Genomic DNA, 19,372 nt, shown 5'->3' on the forward strand with positions numbered 1-19,372 from the left:
ATGTGATAGAAAATGCCAGCCGGAGGCACACAGAAACGTGCACACACCAGAAGCAGAAAAGTGGCACAGCACAATCGCTCCACCTGTTTAATTTTTTAATTGTTAAACATTTTAACTGTACAGAAAAGCACCAAAAATAATCATGCACCAAACAGACTTAACAACAATTAAACGTTGTCACATTTGCAAAATCTTTTTACTTTAATAAGAATTTTTTAAAGCCTCAATCTTCCCTCCTACCTCTGAGAGTAATAAGCATTATCCTAAAATTGCTATGTGGTCATCCCTTGAATGGTTTTTCACTTTTACCATACATGCATGTGTCCATGATAATACATAGTATTGTCCTTTTACACAATGTTATACTACATTGTGCTTTTGCAGTGGATTATACTGTATCTGCATTATACTGCATTTACAACATGGTAATATGCTTTGTCCTCCTCAATACTATGCTTATCATGCTCTTGCATTTTAACTGTGTTTTTGAAATGTATCCACACTGATACACATCTGTGCTAGGTCATTACTTTAACTGGTGCATAGTATTCCACTGTCTGAATATATTCATTATTTTGTTACAAAAATGCTGCAATAAACATCATTGTCCCTTTTCTACAGTCCTTTAATTAACATTACTAAACAGCTGTGTATTTACCAGGTAATCTGGGGTTTGGGGTGGGGTTTCTTTGTATGCAATGAAAATTTTTTCCAATTATATTTCATGTGCAAAACGTTCTGGCTATAAGCTCTATGGGAATAGGGACCTTGTCTGTTTAATTCACCATTGCACCCCCCAGTGTCTACACAGCATCACACACAGGAGGCATTTAACGAATATTTGATGAATGATCAAATATCACACTGGGAGGCAGCACAGAAGGGTCGTTCACTGGGAAATTGTGACAAAGGCTAAGGAAAGGAGGAGACACCTGGAGACAGAACAAGATGGCCGAAAAGAATCCTCCAGCAATGGCTTCCTTACAGGAACACCAAATGGAACTGCTATTTACACAAGAAAGCATCTTCATAAGAATGAAAAATCAGATGAATGATCACAGTGCCTGGTTTTAACACATTGTATCAAGGAAAGAGGCACCGGAGACGGGAGGAGAGACTGTCTTGACTCTCCAACATCCCCCTCTCCCTTATCCCTTGGCAGCAACCACATGGTACAGAGACAGCATCTGTGCACCCGGGGGGAGGGAAAGCACAATGATTGTGAGATTGCACTGGAATTTGGTGCTGTCCCAACACAGCAGAAAGCAACACAGGACAGAATTCAGCCAGCACCCATAGAAGGAGCTTCTAGACCAGCCCTAGCCGGAGAGGAATCTTCCATTCCAGCGAGAATCTGAGTTCTAGCAAGCCCTACCTCTGTGGGCTAAAGCACTCTGGAGTCCTACGTAAATCTGAAAGAGTCTAGGTCACAAGGGCTGCAGTTTCTGGGCAAGTCCTGGTGCTGTGCTGGGCTCAGAGCCAGTGGACTTGGGGTGCACATGACCCAGTGAGACACCAGCTGGAGCAGCCAAGGGAGTGCTTGTACCACTCTTCCCCCAACCCCAGGCAGCACAGCTCACAGCTCTGGGAGGAGAGGGAAGAGTAAAGAGGACTTGGTCTTGCAACTAGGATACCAGCTCAGCCACAGTAAAATAAAGCACCAAGCAGATTCCTGAAGCCCCCATTCCAGGTCCTAGCTCCCAGATAACATTTCTAGACACAGCCTGGACCAGAAGGAAACCCACTGTCTTGAAGGGAAGGACCCAGTCCTGGCAGCATATTCATCACCTGCTGACCAAAGAGTCCTTGGGCTTTGATTAAACATCAGTGGTACCCACACAGTACTCGTCATGGGCCACAGACTGTACTGGCTTCAGGTGTGGCCCAGTGCATTCCCAGCTGTGGTGGCCACAGAGAGAGATCCCTTCTGCTTGAGGAAAGGAGAGGCAAGAGTAAAGGGGACTTCATCTTGTAACTTGGGCACCAGCTCAGCCACATTAAAATAAGCACTAAGCAGGTTCCTAAGGTCCCCGATCTAGGCCTTAGTTCCTGGACAGTATTTCTAGACCCACCCTGGACCTGAAGGGAGCCCGCTGCTGCCCTGAAGGGAGAGCCCAGACCTGCTGACTAAAGAGCACTTGGGCCTTGAATAAACATCAGTGGTGCTGCCACAGGCCTGGGGTAGTGGTAGCCACTGGTAGAGATCCCTTTGGCTTGAGGAAAGGAGAGGGAAGGGTAAAGGGCTTTGTCTTCCAACTTGGGTACCAGCTCAGCCACAGTAAAATAAAGCACCAGGCAGACTCCTAAGGTTGCCAACTCCAAGCCCTAGCTCCCAGGTAGCATTTCTAGACCCACTCTGGGCTAGAAGGGAACCCATCACCCTGAAGGGAAAGACACAAGCCAGGCTAGATTCCCCACCTGCTGACTAAAGGGCCCTTGGGCCTTGAATAAACATCAGCAGTAGCCAGGCAATACTCACCATAAGTTTTGACTGAGACCCAGTGCTGGGCTGGCTTCAAGTCTGACCCAGCACAGTCCCAGTAGTGGTAGCCACAGGAGTGCTTCACCCATGCTCCAACTCCAGGCAGCTCAGCATGAAAAGAGAGACTCTGTGCTCCGGGGAAAGTAAGGAAAAGGAACAAGAGACTCTGCCTCGTAAACTGGGAAATTCTCCTGGATCTTATCCAGGACCACCAAGGTGATACCTCAAGGAGTCTGCAAGAATCACACCATTATTGGGCTTGTGGTGCCCCCTAATGCAGATACAGCTGCAGTGACCAAAGGCTTAGATCCTAACACTCAATTCCCTTTAAATACTTGGAAAGTCTTTTCAAGAAAAACAAGCACAAACAAGCCCAGACTGCGAAGATTGAATAAATACCGGACTCTTCCATGCCCAGACATCTATGAACATCACAAGCATCAAGACCATCTACGAAAACATGACCTCATCAAATGAAGTAAACAAGATACCAGTGACCAATCCCAGAGTGATAGAGATGTGATCGTTCAGACAGAAAATTCCGAATAGCTGTTTTGAGGAAGCTCAATGAAATTCAAGATAACACAGAGAAAGAATTTAGAAGAGATTGAAATTTTTTTTTTTTTTTGAGACAGTCTTGCACTGTAGCCCAGACTGGAGTGCAGTGGTGCAATCTCAGATCACTGCAACCGCCTCCTTCCAGGTTCAAGCGATTCTACTGCCTCAGCCTCCTGAGAAGCTGGGATTATAGGCAGGCGCCACCACACCTGGCTAATTTTTGTATTTTTAGTAGAGATGGGGTTTCACCATGTTGGTCAGGCTGATCTTGAACTCCTGACCTCATGATCTGCCTGCTTCAGCCTCCCAAAGTGCTGGGATTACAGGCGTGAGCGCCTGGCTGAGACTGAAATAATTTTTTTAAAATAAAGCAGAAATTATGGAGCTAAAAATTTATGACATACTGAAGAACGCATCAGTCTCAACAGCAGAACTGATCAAACAGAAGAAAGAGAGCTTGAAGACAGCCTATTTGAAAATATAGAGACAAAATTTAAAAAGAATAAAGCACACATACAAGATCTAGAAAACAGTCTATAAAAAGCACAACTCTAGTAAGTTATTGGCTTTAGAGAGGAGGTAGAGAGAGAGACTGGGGCAGAAAGCTTATTCAAAGGGCTAATAACAGAGAACTTCCCAAATCTAGAGAAAGATATTAATACTCAAGTACAATAGGTTATAGAACACCAAGCAGATTCTGCCCAAGTAAGAAATTTTAATAAACAAATTTCCAAAAGTCAAAGATAATGAAAAGATCCTAGAAGCAGCAAGAAAAAAGAAACAAAGGAGCAGACTTCTCAGTGGAAGCCTTACAGGTCAGGGAAAGAGAGGAATGCCATATTTAAAGTACTGAAGCAAAAAATGTCAAACATGACGGAGAAATACAGACTTTCCCAGACAAACAAAACCTGAGAAATTTCATCAACAGCAGACAAGAAATGCTAATGGGAGTTCTTTGATCTGAAAGAAAAGGACATTAACAAACAAAAAGAAATTATCTGAACATACAAAACTCATTGGTAACAGCAAGTACACAGACTTTATATAAAGAGTATTTTAACACTGTACTGGTGATGTGTCAACTACTCCTATCTTAAACAGGAAGACTAAAAGATGAATCTATCAAGAGAAATAACTACAACTTTTCAAGACATGGTATAATAAGCTGTAAATAGAAACAACAGACAACAACAAAAAGTTAAGACAGAAAATCAACAAAAAAACATCAGACTTAATCTGCACTGTAAAACAAAACAAATGGAACTAATAGATCTTTACAGAACATTTCATCTAATGGCTGCAGAATACACACTCTTTTCCTCAGCACATGATTCTTCTCAAGGAGAGACCACATGTTAGGCCACAAAATAATTCCTAAAACTTTTTTTTTTTTTTTTTGAGACACAATCTCGCTCTGTCTCCTGGGCTAGAGTGCGGTGGTGCGATCTCGCTTCACTTGCAGCCTCCGCCTCCCGGGTTCAAGCAATTTTCCTGCCTCAGTCTCTTGAGTAGCTGGGACTGCAGGTGCGTGCCACCACACCCAGCTAATTTTGTATTTTTAGTAGAGACAGGGTTTCTCCATGTTGGCCAAGCTGGTCTCAAACTCCTGACCTCAGGTGATCCACCCGCCTCAGCCTCCCAAAGTGCTGGAGTTACAGGAGTGAGCCACAACGTCTGGCCCTGTAACTCCTAAAACTTAAAAAAGAAAAAAAAAAAAAAAACTGAAATCATAGCAGGTATCTTCTCTGACCATCAATAAAACTAGAAATCACAAAGAGGAACTTTGGAAATTATACAAATACATGGAAATTAAATAATACACTTCTGAATGACTAGTGGGTCAATGAAGGAATTAAGAAGGAAAATTTAAAATGTCTTAAATGAAAATGGAAACACAACATACCAAAACCTATGAGATAAAGCAAAAGCAGTACTAAGAGGAAATCTTACAGCAATAAGCGCCTACATCAAAAACATAGAAAAACTTCAAATAAACAAACTAACAATGCATCTTAAATAACCAGAAAAGCAAGAGCAAATGAAACCCAAAATTAGAAGAAACAATAAAGATCAGAGCAGAAATAAATGAAATTTTAATGAAAAGAATACAAAAGATCAACAAACAAAAAGTTGGTTTCTGAAAAGATAAACAAAATTGACAAAACTTTGGCCAGACTATGAAAATCAGACTATGAAATTCCTACATACATACAACCTACCAAGATTGAACCATGAAGAAATCTAAAACCTGAATAGACCAGTAACAAGTAACGAGATAAAAGTCATAATAAAAAGTCTCCCAGCAAAGAAATGCCCAGGACCCAGTGGCTTCACCGCTGAAATTTACCAAACATTTAAAGAAAAATACCAATCCTATTCAAACTATTCTAAGAAATAGAAGAGAAGGGAATGTTTCCAAACCAATGCTGAAGCCAGTATTATCCTGATAACAAAACCAGACAAAGATACATCAAAAAAAGAAAACTACAGGCCAATATCCCTGGTGAACACTGATGCAAAACTCCTCAACAAAATACCAGCAAACCAAATTCAACAAAAACATTTAAAAGATTATTAAATCTTTTAATGACCACGACCAAATGACATCATGACCAAGTGGGATTTATCCTAGGGATGCAAAGGGGGTTTGACATATGCAATGTGATATCAACCAAATGAAAGATAAAAACCATATGGTCATTTCAACTGATGCTGAAAAAACATTTAATAAAATTCAACATCCCTTCATGATAAAAACTGTCAATAAACTGGGTATAGAAGGAACATATCTCAACATAATAAAAGCCATATACAACAGACCCACACCTAGACCACTCCACATGAATGGAGAAAAACTGAAAGCGTTTCCTCAAGATCTAGAACAGGATAAGGATGCCCACTGTCACCACTGGAAGTCCTAGCTAAAGCAATCAGACAAGAGAAGGAAATAAAGGGCATCCAAATTGGAAAGGCAGAAGTCAAATTATCCTGGTGTGCAGATGATATGACTTTATATCTGGAAAAAACTAGCCTCCACAAAAAAAAAACTATTAGAGCTGAAAAATTCAGTAAAGTTGCAGGATACAAAATCAACATGCAAAAATCAGTAGCATTTTTATATGCCAAGAGTGAACAATCTGAAAAAGAAATCAAGAAAGTAATCCCATTTATAGTAGCTATGAATAGAATAAAATAACTAGGAATAAACTTAATCAAAGAAGTGAAAGATCTCTACAATGAAAACTCTAAAACACTGACACCAGAAATGGAAGAAAAAACACACACAAAAATAAAGACACTCTATGTTTAGAGACTGGATAAGTCAGTATGTTAAAATGTCCACACTACCCAAAGCAATCTACACATTCAATGCAATCCCTATCAAAATACCAATGACATTCTTTATAATTTTTTTTAATCCTAAAAGTTATATGGAAACACAAAAGACCCAGAACAGCCAAAGCCATCCTGAGCAAAAAGAACAAAACTGGAAGAATCACATTATCTGACTTCAAATTATACTACAGAGCCATAGTAACCCAAACAGCATGGTACTGGCATAAAAACTGGCACACAGAATAATGAAATAGAATAGAGAATCCAAGAATAAATCCATACATCTACATGAACTCATTTTCAACAAAGGTGCCAAGAACATACATTGAGGAAAAGACAGTCTCTTCAGTAAACGGTGCTGGGAAAACTGGATATCATGAGCAGAAGAATGAAACTAGACCTCCCCTCTCTCCAATACAAAAATCAAATCAAAAGGATTAAAGACTTACATCTAAGACCTCAAACTATGAAAACTACTAAAAAACCAACAACATTGGGGAAACTCTCCAGGAAACTGATGTGGGCAACGATTTCTTGAGTAATAGCCCAAAAGCACAGAATACAAAACAAAAATGAACAAATGAGATCACATCAAGTTAAAAAGCTTCTGCGCAGCAAAGGAAACAATCAACAAAGTGAAGAGACAGCCCACAGAATGGGAGAAAATACTTGCAAACTACCGATCTGATAGGAAATTAAAAACCAGAATATATAAGGAGCTTAAACAATTCAATGGGGGGAAAAAAATCTAATAATCTGATTAAAAAGTGGACAAAAGATCTTACTAGACATTTCTTAAAGACATACAAATGGCAAACAGGAACATGAAAAGGTACTGAATGTCGCTGATCATCAGAGAAATGCAAATACAAGTCAAAACTACAATGAGATCCCATCTCACCCCAATTAAAATGGCTTTTATTCAAAAGTCAGGCAATGACAAATGCTGGGGAAGATGTAGAGAAAAGTGGACCCTTGTACACTGTTGGCGGGAAAGTAAATTAGTACAGCCACTATGGAAAACAGTACAGAGGTTCCTCAAAAAAACTAAAAATAGAACTACCACATGATCCAGCAATCACACTGCTGGGTATATACCCAAAAGAAAGGAAATTAGTCTATCAAAGAGATATCTGCACTCCCTATGTTTACTGCAGCACTATTTACAATAGCCAAGACTTGGAATCAACCTAAGTGTCCATCAACAGACAAATGGATAAAGAAAATATAATCCATATACACAACAGAGTATTCAGCCATAAAAAAGAATGAGATCCTGCCATCTGCAACATGGATGGAACTCGAAATCATTATGTTAAGTGAAATAAGCCAGACACAGAAAGATAAATTCATATATTCTCACTCATTTGTGGGAGCTAAAAATTAAAACAATTGAACTCATGAAGATAGAGAGTAGAATGATTACCAGAGGCTGGGAAGGGTGGTGGGGCAGGGGTGGAAAGAGGGATGGTTAATGGACACAATATACTTAATAAAACCTATTATTTGACAGCACAACAGGGTGACTACAGCATTGCATGCCTGTGTCAAAATATCTCAGGTACCCCATAAATATATATACCTACTACGTACCCAAAACAATTAAAAATTAGAAAAAAGACTAAGGGAGAGGGGAGGAAGGGACAGAGAGAAAGGAAAGGAGAAGAGAGAAAGAAACAGCTTGGAAAAGAGCCAGAGGGCCCTGCCTGTGCTCAGGGGTCACAGCACTGCTCTGTGAAGCTTGTGTTTTAATTACAAAGGCGTGAGGCTCTGGATTGTAATACAAAATAGATCATTGCAGGTTGTGCTCCAAAGCTTGAAAGCTGCTTAAGTGCACCAAGATGACTAAGGACATACATTCCGGAGCCAGACAGCCAGGGTTTAAACCCCAATTCTAGTGAAACAAGCCTTGTATTCTTTAATCCCTCTGCCTGTTTCATAATCTAACAATGTGGGGTTGGGGGTGGGCAGTTAAGTGAAATAATGACTTGGAGAGTTTATCATAGTGCCTAGAACATATAATAGTAAAAGTCATTCTTTCTCTTACAATTGCCTTATATATTGTATATACAATACTAGGTAGTAATGTAATACAGGTCAATTTGACCAAGAAAAATCACAATACATGAAAGACCAAAAGTCTTAAATCTTAACAATAGCTACTTTATTAAGCAGAAGCTGACTTTACTATTTTTTGATTTTTTTGGAGTCAGGGGACAAGGTCTTGCTCTGTTGCCCAGGCTGGAGCGCAGTGGCACAATCACAGGTCATTGCAGCCTCCACCTCCTGGCTACAGCCATTCTCCCCACCTCGGCCTCCCTCATAGCTGGGACTATAGGTGTGCATCACAATGCCCAGTTACTTTTTTTTTTTCATACATGGGGTCTTGCTATGTTGCCCAGGTTCCCAGGCTCAAGTGATCCTTCCATCTTGGCCTCCCAAGTGCTGGGATTACAGGCATGAGCCACTGTGCCTGGCCAGAAGATGACTTACAAGGAGAAAAGAGGTAATGCATTTTAGATCCTGGAAGGCTGACGTCTGAAATCATTTGAAAAGCAGCAACAGAAGGTGGCTTTTGAGTCTTGCATCCTGGGGCAGACTGTGGCCTTCTGCATAGCTAGCTGGCTACATGTTGAGGAGTCCTCAGGCTAAGGGCCTGTCACCTGGAGTCTAGAAACATGCATGTGACTTGGCTGGGACAACCGTGGGCCAGGAATTAAACTGAGGATGTAACGAGGCAGCGTAGAGGTGGAGTACCCTGAGCAAGGCCTCTGCATGCAGGTGAGGCTGCTGCCCCTCGAAGGCTCTGTCCCCTCTACTTCCCATCTCACCCCAATTAAAATGGCATGGGGAGTTAGGTAACTCGGCATGGGGGAGGGCACCTGCAAATCAGCATTTGTTTCACATGCACACATCACTTCATCCTTCTTGGATGTTGGAATAATTACTTCAAGTTTAACAATATATTCCAGAAAGCTCTTTTATTTACAAAAAAAAAAAAAAATCAAAAAACAGAAACCCTTAAGTAACTTCACAACTTCTTCTCACAAGGGCTTGCTACGTAATAACAGGCAGATATTTTTATATTCATTTTACAGATTAACATATGAAGAGAGGGAGAAATTAAATCATTTGAAAAGAGTAATCCAGCATGCATCAAGTGGCTGAGACCAAAGCCTACCGTTCCACGACTGCAGGGGATCCAGGCCCTATTCAAATTGCTGGTCTCTCTGCTGGCCAGCTCTTTTGCATTTCCCTTGCTTGAGATTTTCTTTTTTTTCCTTTTTTTTAGACATGGGGTCTCGCTATGTTGCTTAGGCTGAACTCCTGGGCTCAACTGATCCTCCCGCCTCAGCTCTCTGAAGATGGAATTACAGTGAGACCGCCCAACATGCCTGACTGGTCAGCTCCTTAGAGTTTAACTTCTCTATGTCAAGAATCACACTCTTAGACACCCAGCAATGTGATTTTCAACATTTCCCTCGAAAAAAGGAATCACTCTCAGGCATCCCAAGCATCTCTCAATTTCAAAGATCAACTTTCTGTAGATACGGAGCCAGTGGAATTGTACTATAAATAGAGTCAAACAAACTTCCCAGGAAGGGTTCCTGCAGAGAGGACAGTGAAAGCCACTCCCTTCCACCAGGTGCCCAAGGCATATGGCAGCAGAGGCCCCTAAGCAGGGCCCAGAGGACAGGCAGACAGCTCTGAAGTCAGATCCCTCCAGAATCCTTGCAAGAGTCACCTCCTCTACCTACCCCACCCCCACACCATGCTTGTCAGACACTTGTAAAGGAAAATAAAGTCTCAGGACCCCCAAACTCCTTACTTAGAAGATAAAGTTAAGTCTGGAGGCTGAGTCAGTGTCACTTCACAAGCTTGGGTCAAAGCATTAGATTAGACATTAAGCAACGCCCTAAGGAAAGGCGATGGGCCTCAGGCATCTCCAGATGAGAGCTCTGCAAAGAGGAAGTGGTTGGGGGTGGGGGGATACTCTCCCTGACTGCAGATATTAAGAGCACTCCTATGCTAGTGGCAACACACACATCTAGAGTCTCCTCTCTCAGAGGGGTAAACAACTGGTTGTGATGGTTTGACCAAGGGTAGGGTTTGGTCTCAGCCACTTGATACAAGCTGGATGATTATTTTCACGTGATTTAAATTCTCCCTCTCTTCATATGTTAACCTGTAAAGTGAATATAAAAATATCTGCCTGTTACTATGTAGCAAGCCCTTGTGAGAAGTTGCAAAGTTACTTAAGGGTTTCTGTTTTTTGACACCAGATAATTTGACAATACTGAATAAAGATCTCTATCAGGGCATCTATGTAGCTTTCTTTAGTGTGATGAACAAAAACAGAAAAGTAATCAAGCTAGAGATATCTAAGAACCAAGCTCTTCTCCTACACAAAGCAGCCATAAGAATAGAGACTGTGGACTAAAGAGAATAAGGAATTAGGTTTATAGATAACCTAACAACATTATCAATACATAAAGAACCAAGAAAACAGTACATTCATGTAAAAGCATTATGTGAGACAAAATGCGGCTCAAACATTTTAGTGTTAGTTATTTTTAGTACATTTTTATAGCAAAGACAGTATCTTGAAGAATTATGCCGTGGCTTTGAGAAATTATTTAATTCTTCATTCAAATAGTCACATGCCAAAAACATGGTACTATAGAGACATGGACAGAATGACATCATTATAATAAATTCTGAGTAAATTCCAGTAACATTAAAGTTGTACAGATAGTTTTATTAGAAAACAGTACAAGGGGAGAAGGAAGATACCTGACTCGTAAACTCCCCATAACTGCCTCTTGTGTAAGTGTGTCATTTCACTTGGCTTTTGACTTAATCTGTTGATTATATAGTGATTATACAGTCCATTCAATCAAGTTATCTCGAGTGCTTAAAAAGAGATCATCTACTAGGGCAGAGAATGGTCAAGAATTCAGAATCGCACCTGCTCATCTTCAGGGTCACCACCTCCTCTGACACTGTGGAGACTCCTCGCAAACCTCAGTATATGTGAAATGCATTCATGGAGCATCCTGTCTAGACAGGTTTCTACAGCTTCTAAAGGTACTGGAGGGGCAAAGAGAGACCTCAAGCACAAGGTCCCTGCCTTGGAGGAATCTTGGCCTGGAAGGGCAGGGGCTCCCGGATCTCCTCTGTGGCTGGATCAGCGGGTGCTGACAGCAGCCTGGACCTGCAGGCCTGGGTATCCTTGTTGGCTCCAGCAGACAACTCTCCCTTCTCACGCCTGCCCCACATTCTGCGTTTCCTCTCCCAGGAAGCAGCACAACCGCACATTCAATCACACAAGCTGGAGATCTATGAATAGGCTGAAATGCCTTCCTGCTGCCCATCCCTGACATCAAATCAGTCACCCGACCCTACGGAGCCTCCCTTCTACACATCTAACATCTAAGTATCTTTCCACGCCTGTAATCCCAGCACTTTGGGAGGCTGAGGTGGGTGGATCACTTGAGGTCAGGGGTTCGAGACCAGCTTGGGCAACATAGTGAAACCCTGTCTCTACTAAAAATAGGAAAGTCAGCCGGGCATGGTGGCCGGTGCCTGTAATCCCAGCTACTGAGGAGGCTAAGGCAGGAGAATCGCTTGAACCCAGGAGGCAGAGGTTGCAACGAGCAGAGATGTATCACTGCACTCAGCCTGGATGACACAGCAAGACTCCGTCTCATAAATAAATAAATAAATAAACAAATAAATAAATAAATAAATAAAATGAGTGTCTTTCCAGTCCTCAACTTCCCACCCAAATTACTCCCTGTTCTGTCCTTCATTCTTTCTCACCTGTGGCTGAAGTCATCTTTCTCAACAGTAAATGTGATTCCATAACTCTCTTAAAATTCCTCTGACAAAAAGCACAAACCACCAAAGAAAAATAAGTAAATTTGACTTCATAAAAATAAAAAAGAATTTTGTGCCACAAAGGACATTATCAAGACAATGAAAAGATAACCCACAGAATGAGAGGAAATATTTGCAAATCATTTATCTGGTGAAGGATTTGTATCCAGAGCACAGAAAAAACTCTTCAGCACCATGGGAAGCTGAAGTGGGAGGACTGCTTGAGGCCACAGAGCATGGGTTCCATGTGTATAAAACATCCAGAAGAGGCAAGTCCACAGAGCCAAAACACAGATTTGTGGTTGCCAGGGGCTAGGAGGGAGGTGGTCTTGGAGAGTGACTGCTGTAGGTTAAGATTTCTTTATGGGGTGATCAAAATGTTCTAAAATTGATTGTAGTGATGGTTGAAAACAACTGTGTGACTATACTAAAACCCACAGGCTTACGTGATTTAAATGGATTATATCTCAATAAAAGCTGTTATTTAAAAAAAAAATTCTTCAGAGACTCCCTCTGTCTTGAGGATAAAATCTAACTGCTTGCCTGGTGTCTCCTCTGGGCCACTTCCACTGACCACCCTGTGCACTCCCACAAGAACAAACTACCTGCATCACTTCCTTGGTGGCCAGGCTTTCTGGCCTTAGGACCTGCTGTTCTCTTCCGGCAGCATTCCCAAAGTCCCCACCCCATACACTCAGGGGTCAGCTCATCCCCTCTCCCCTCAAGATTCAGGTTAGAGGTCAAATAAAACAACATTTCTTGATGACTCAGAATTTCTCCATTGTATTATAATCAGGTAAAACTCTCCTAGTTGAACGAGGCTTTCAACGGTGGTTTTCTTCAAATCAAAGGGCTTTGGCCTTAAGACAACAGTGACAATGTATTAATTACACTTAGTTCTGCTTTAAGTGTTTTTCTGTCTCTTCTTTGCTTTCAGGTAACTGGGCAAGAGTCTAAATCAGTGATTAATAATAAGAGCTCTGGGTACACTGGCTCACCCCTGTAATCCCAGCACTTTGGGAGGCACTGAGGTGCGGGAGGATCATCATCAGAAGTTTGAGATCAGCCTGGTCAACAAGTTTGAGATCAGCCTGTCTCTATGAAAATTAAAATAAAAAACTAACTGGGCATGGTGTTGCACACCTGTAATTCCAGCTACTTGGGAAGCAGAGGTGGGAGGATCACTTGAGCCCAGGAATTCGAGACTGCGGAGAGCTATGATCGTACCACTGTACTCCAGCCTGGGCAACAGAGCAAGACCATGTCTCAAAAAAAAAAAAAAGAATAAGAGCTTATAAGGTCAGACCTAACTTTGACTCCTGGCTTCATTTCATCAATCCATTAGGCTAATAACTTAATCATTCTCTGTTTGCTCAAATGAAAAAATATTAGACAAAAGAATCAACAGTGTACGATTAAGATGATAAATAAGATGAAATGATGGAAAAGCTCTGAGAGTGCTTAGCGCATATAAAGCCCCAAAATACTACTGCTGTTATTAAAATATAACAAACTTTACTTTTTAAACATATTAATATAATTATAGCAGCCTCTCAATTCTGTTGCAAGTTTCTGTGACATTCATTCATTCACCTGAAAAGTATTTACTGAATATCTAATAGATGGAATAAATTGCAATGCTAAAATTACGTATCATTTAAAAGGAAATAAACTTGGAATGACAGCTTGAGTAACTTTACCATGAGTGATACAGACTGGCTGTCTCCCCACCCAAATCTCATCTTGAATTCCCACGTTAGCAGGGGGACCCAGTGGGAGGTAACTGAATCAGGGAGGCAGGTCTTTTCCTTTGCTGTTCTCCTGATAGTATAAGTCTCACAAGATCTGATGATTATATAAGGTGGAGTTTCCCTGCACAAGCTCTCTTCTCTTGTTTGCCACCATGTGAGATGTGCCTTTCACCTTTCACCATGATTGTGAGGCATCCCCAGCCAGGTGGAACTGCAAGTTCATTAATCCTTTTTTTCTTTCCAGTCTCAGCTATGTCTTCATCAGCAGCATGAAAATGAACTCATACAATGAGAAAGAATGTGAGGTGCTTCTATTCTGGCATCTAGCTTGGGTACTGCAAAACTCCCTCTGCTCGGTTCTTAGCCCTGTTGTGAACAGACACTGCTGATAATCATTCATAGTTCATTCTTATTGGCCTGAAGTCGAATTATTATTATTTTGGCCCATGCTGCTCCACCAAGGGAGAGGAGGAAATGTTAGTTTATTTACACTTCAGTTATAGCGGAGAAAGGCTGTTGGAAAACTCAAAGATGAGGGTAAATATCTATATTTCACCTTTAGGAACTCAGAGGCAAGCCTCAGAAGCAGGGGCTGTACCCTGGTAGGGACCTTTCGAAGCAGCAAGGCTCCACCCAGGTACTTCCCAAGAACTCGCACTGGAGAGAGAAGTGCTGGGCATCACCAGGCTCACAGATGAGTCCCGAGGTCATGTGAAAGGAAGAGAGAGTGCTTAGGCCTCACCTCACAAAAGGCATTAACGTGTCCAGGAGAAAACAAGTCCATCAGAGCGAAGCAGGGTCAAGCAGGGTTGGGAAGCAGCCCCCTGTGGAGCCACAGGTACTGCGGATCTGCCCAACTGACAAGACCACCCTTCCTCAAATCATCCGACTGTCTCCACCAAACTTCTGCTCCTTTTCAAGGGGCTTCAAGAACAGAGAGTTGGGGGTGTCAGGCGAGGAGCTGGCACACATGCCATGAACTCTGGGCCACATGCCTGTCATATCCCACATAATAAAGGCTGCACAGGCATTCTGGCTTTGTAGTTTAATCTCCAGAAGATTCTGCTCCTGGGGCACAGCTGGCTCTGCACAGCCCCTTGAGCAGAGGCTTCCTGGTGCAGCATCTGCGGGGCTCTCCCCAGCAGCCTCCACAGGCCTCCTCGATTTCCACATCCTCATGGCTTGCCCAGGGGAGCTGGAAAATAAGCCCTGTTGACAGGAGTTGCTGACAGTCCTCCTTCCCAGCACGAAGCCACAGGCCTCTGCTCACCAGAGTTGATGTTTGGTGCCAGAGAGTGGAATGCCTCATGTGTGAGCTGAAGGTGACGGAAATCTCCATGTTTTCAGCTCAGTAACCTTCCCACCTCTCCAGCAGCAGCCAGTGGCTACTCAGGCAGAAGGTTCCCTCAATTTCCCTGCAGCGCCCCAAATAGTTCCCGCACATCTGAATCCTCTGAGGGCCAGCGTGGATCAAGGCGCTCCCATGAGTGACCTTGGCTGAGTGACAATAATGTCATTTACTGAGATGAGTCTGAAGTTCCATGGGACAGGGCCTTGCAGAGCTGAATGCCTCGCTGAAGACCCCATAACTGAGGCGGAAAGTTTCAGGAGGGACCAGCTAATGGTGAGTGGGGTGGGGTCTCTTCAGGCCGAGAGTCCCCTGACCAAACATGACTGCCAGACAGGCACTGGCCCGGCCAGGCCTGGCATGGAGGGAGGGGTGGGAATATGGCTGGATGTAGGGTGGGACTGCGAGTTGAGGTGTGGTGGGAGCCGGGCACTGGGCAAAGCATGTGGTGCCCCAGGCAACACCGGAAGGCACCATATGATCAGATCACTGTGAGTACTTTGTGGGGAAAGGTGAGGGAGTGGAGGCCTGGTGGGGCAAGTGCCCATTCCCCACCAAAAGCCACCCCCACCTTGTTTCTTCCTAACAGAATCCCAATTTTGTTCAAGAATCAGGCTGCAACTGTGATTTCAAGAGAGATGGCCTGGGGGCGCTGTGTGACCCAGTTCTCACCAATCAGATGTAAAGGGAAAGCTCTGGGAGGCTCTGGGAAACCCTCTCCCCATAAGACCCAGGTGTCCAGGAGACATGCCTGCCCCGAGTCACCAACAGGTGGACCAAGATGCTTGGCAATGCTGAGCTGTCCTGCATCCCTGGCAGGAGGCCCAGAACCACAGCACTGCCAGCCACAGCCTGGGCCTGCACCATGGGCAGCCACAGCCCATCTCCCACCCTTAGGGACCGGGATGGAGGGAGTGTCCCCTGGCTCATGCCGCTGACAGGAGGGCAGTTTCTCATATACCAATACATCACCTGGATAGACTTCTGGCCCACCTGACTGTTTAAACCAGGTTTCCAGATCTCTTAAGTCCTTTAAGGTGTCCTATTCCAATGTCACAGCTACAGGATCATCTATTTGCCACATATTTCCCTCAAATTCTGGTTCTGCCATCTCTGACCAGTGGCCACTCTAAATCAGTTTGGCTCCAGGACCCACTCAGGCAGCACACTAGTCATTTCACCTCTGCTGCCTCCCCCAGACCACTCATGCCAAGTGGTTATTTATAATCTCCTTACTCTTCTGGAAGTAGACCCCAAGTTTCTGCAGAAAGAACTAAGATTCTAAGAATACCACCTACAAGCTTCAACCTCAGGGGAATAAATAGATGTTTTGCTTTTAAAACTTCTAGGTTTCAAGCCTAGAAAAGATATTCTAACTTGAAATCAAGATCCCAAACAACTGAAAAGGTAAAAAAGAAAATTAAAGCTGGGTCGTGTTATTGTCTGGAAAAACAACAATCCTATACAACTCTATGCCGCTTGCTAGCTAGGGCAGGGACAGGTGTGGCTCCCAGGAGTGGTGGCTTTGGGTTCTGTGGAAATCAGACCCATCCTCAAAGTTGTACAGAAGTATGTCATGTGACTACAGATTAAGCGGCCATCAAAATGCATATGGGGTATATCAGAGAAGTTGAAAAAAATAAAGAGATCAGCAAACCAACAAAGAAAAAGAAATGGGGAGAAAAAAAGCCTACAAAATACTGTAGAAATCCTACCAATTTTCCATGTATTGAATGAGGAAGAAACCTACCTCCTATTTTTAAAAAAGCACTTTTCAAGGCTTTTTATAGGTTCTTTTGACAGTATCTGGGTCACTTGAGTAATCTTAACTGGAAACTTATATAGATTTACAGAATCTATTAGATCATAGGATGGTTTGGCACTGCTTTCCCCCTTTGTAAATAGCTTATTGTATCCTTTTTCACAATATTCACCTTCTGCCAAGCATCAGAGTGGATGAATGCACTGTTCATGGGATACACGTAGTTGCTTGGTGATTAACAGGACAGTTACTCCGATACCTGCTGAAGGCAGCTATATTTGAAAGTTCTCGGCAAAAAGTCAAGTGAAACCACTGAAAACTGAAGAATTAGGATTTACCCCAGGAAGGCAAGCATGATTTCACACTAGAGCACCTTAGAAAATCTGCTGTTATAACTTGCCTCATTAACAAGTTAAAGGAGAAAAAAACTTGATTACATAAAAACTATCAGATCACATCATTAGCTGTAGAAAAATTCAGTCCTCATCCTTTAAAAACAAGCCAAGTAGTCAGGCATGGCGGTGCCTGGCTGTAGTCCCAGCTACCAAGAAGGCTGAGGTGGGAGGATCCCTTGAGCCCGGGAGTTCAAGGCTGCAGTGAGCTATAATCGCGACCACACTCCAGCCTAAGTGACAAAACGAGGTCCTGTCTCTAAAAATAAACCACCAAACAAAACACCTCTTAGCAAAATATTTGCATAACATAATAAAAGGTATGTACCAAATGCCTATAAAAAACATACATCATGATGAAATGTTAAATGCTTCCCTTGGAATTAGATACGAGACCAGGATCCATCCACCATCACGCTTATATTCCACACTGCACAAGGTAAAGGGGCCTGCCCGAGGTCATATCGTTGCTCACTGGGTAAGTCAAGACGACCCAGTCCAGCATGTTAGATCCTTCATCACAGTTTTGTGCTAAAACTTCTCCTATTATCCTTTGGACATGAGTCTCTTAAGTATTATCATTTAAATTCATGGTTGTTGGCGGATTAGTTGATAGTCTGTGGTAGAAATACAATAAGTATTAGTCCATTTAGGAGGTCTGTGTTTTGCTTTTTCTACAGTAATGTAAAAGGGTAGGAAGATTAGTATGTTACAAGTCCACTGCAATTACAAATCAGTCTCTGTGCACATAAGACAGCACAAAATCACAGACCTAGGGTTTTGATAGATATACAAGAAACCCTATATGATAGCATGCCCCCATCTTTACCTCAAACTCTCACCCAAAAATACTAGCTAGGACCTTTCCCCTCTTACTATCAGTATTTGATAATTCTAGTTAGCACGCAATAAGATGTAGGATATATGAATAATAACAGTTTGATTTTAAATATATATGTTGTGCCTTGCACTCTACCGAAAATGCACTTTCCTTTAAATTAGATTTAGTTTATTCCAGAAGATTCTAGATTTTATTGCCTCTATTTACCTAAGCTATAATAACTTTAAATGCTTTCATTAACAACCAAGGATAAAAAAAAGTTAAATGAACAAAGAATTTTGCTCAAGAAACTAGTAAGAAAGCAAAATGTACAAAAAAAAGGACAAAAAAATTAATAAAGATAAAAGTAGAAACAAGTTAATCAGAAACAGATTAACAGTGGAATAGATAAACTAATCCAACTGGTTCTTTGTAATGGAATGTGGACAGACATACTCTTCTGGATAGGAAGACAAAATATCATAATCATATCAATGCAAGTTTTTATGCAAGCTCAAACATGTATAAACTGAGAAAAGGCCTGAAAGGACATATAGCAAAATGTTAGCAGTTTTTCTCCAAGTGGTGAGATTAAAGGTAATATTTTTCTTTTTTATACTTTTCTGTACTTTTTAAATCCTCTGTAATGAAAATATTTTATGATGAGAAAAAAATAAGCGATTTTTAAGATGTCAGATTATTTCTCACTGACACATACGCTTCATGTAATGCCAAACTACCAAAACTACAGAGGGACTGAGAGAGAACTTCAAGAAGGTGCACATAGGAGATGAAACATTTTGCCAGAGAGTACTGAGTATCTTAAAGTAAAAAAAGAATAATCTTATTCCACAAGACATTAAAACCTAATGCAAAGCCTGTCTAGTAACCTCTAATGGAATTACTCCCATACTTTCAATAAAATATCTACAAATTTAGAATACAGACAAAGAGAGAAACTCCTTAACAAGGCCCACCAGTAGGCCCATCAGATGGCCAAACGCAGAATCAGGTTGCAACGGACTCATCTTAAGACAGATGAA

The 19,372-nt window shown here is 42.1% G+C and overlaps 1 protein-coding gene across 5 annotated transcripts in view; it reads right to left on the minus strand.

The window, feature by feature from the left end:
* Positions 1–19,372, minus strand: part of SPECC1 (sperm antigen with calponin homology and coiled-coil domains 1) — a 328,700-nt gene that overhangs the window by 96,756 nt on the left and 212,572 nt on the right. The gene's annotated exons all lie outside the window — the stretch shown is intronic.

This window comes from Mandrillus leucophaeus, unplaced genomic scaffold (assembly GCF_000951045.1).
Source record: "Mandrillus leucophaeus isolate KB7577 unplaced genomic scaffold, Mleu.le_1.0 Scaffold995, whole genome shotgun sequence".
NCBI classification, from domain to species: domain Eukaryota; kingdom Metazoa; phylum Chordata; class Mammalia; order Primates; family Cercopithecidae; genus Mandrillus; species Mandrillus leucophaeus.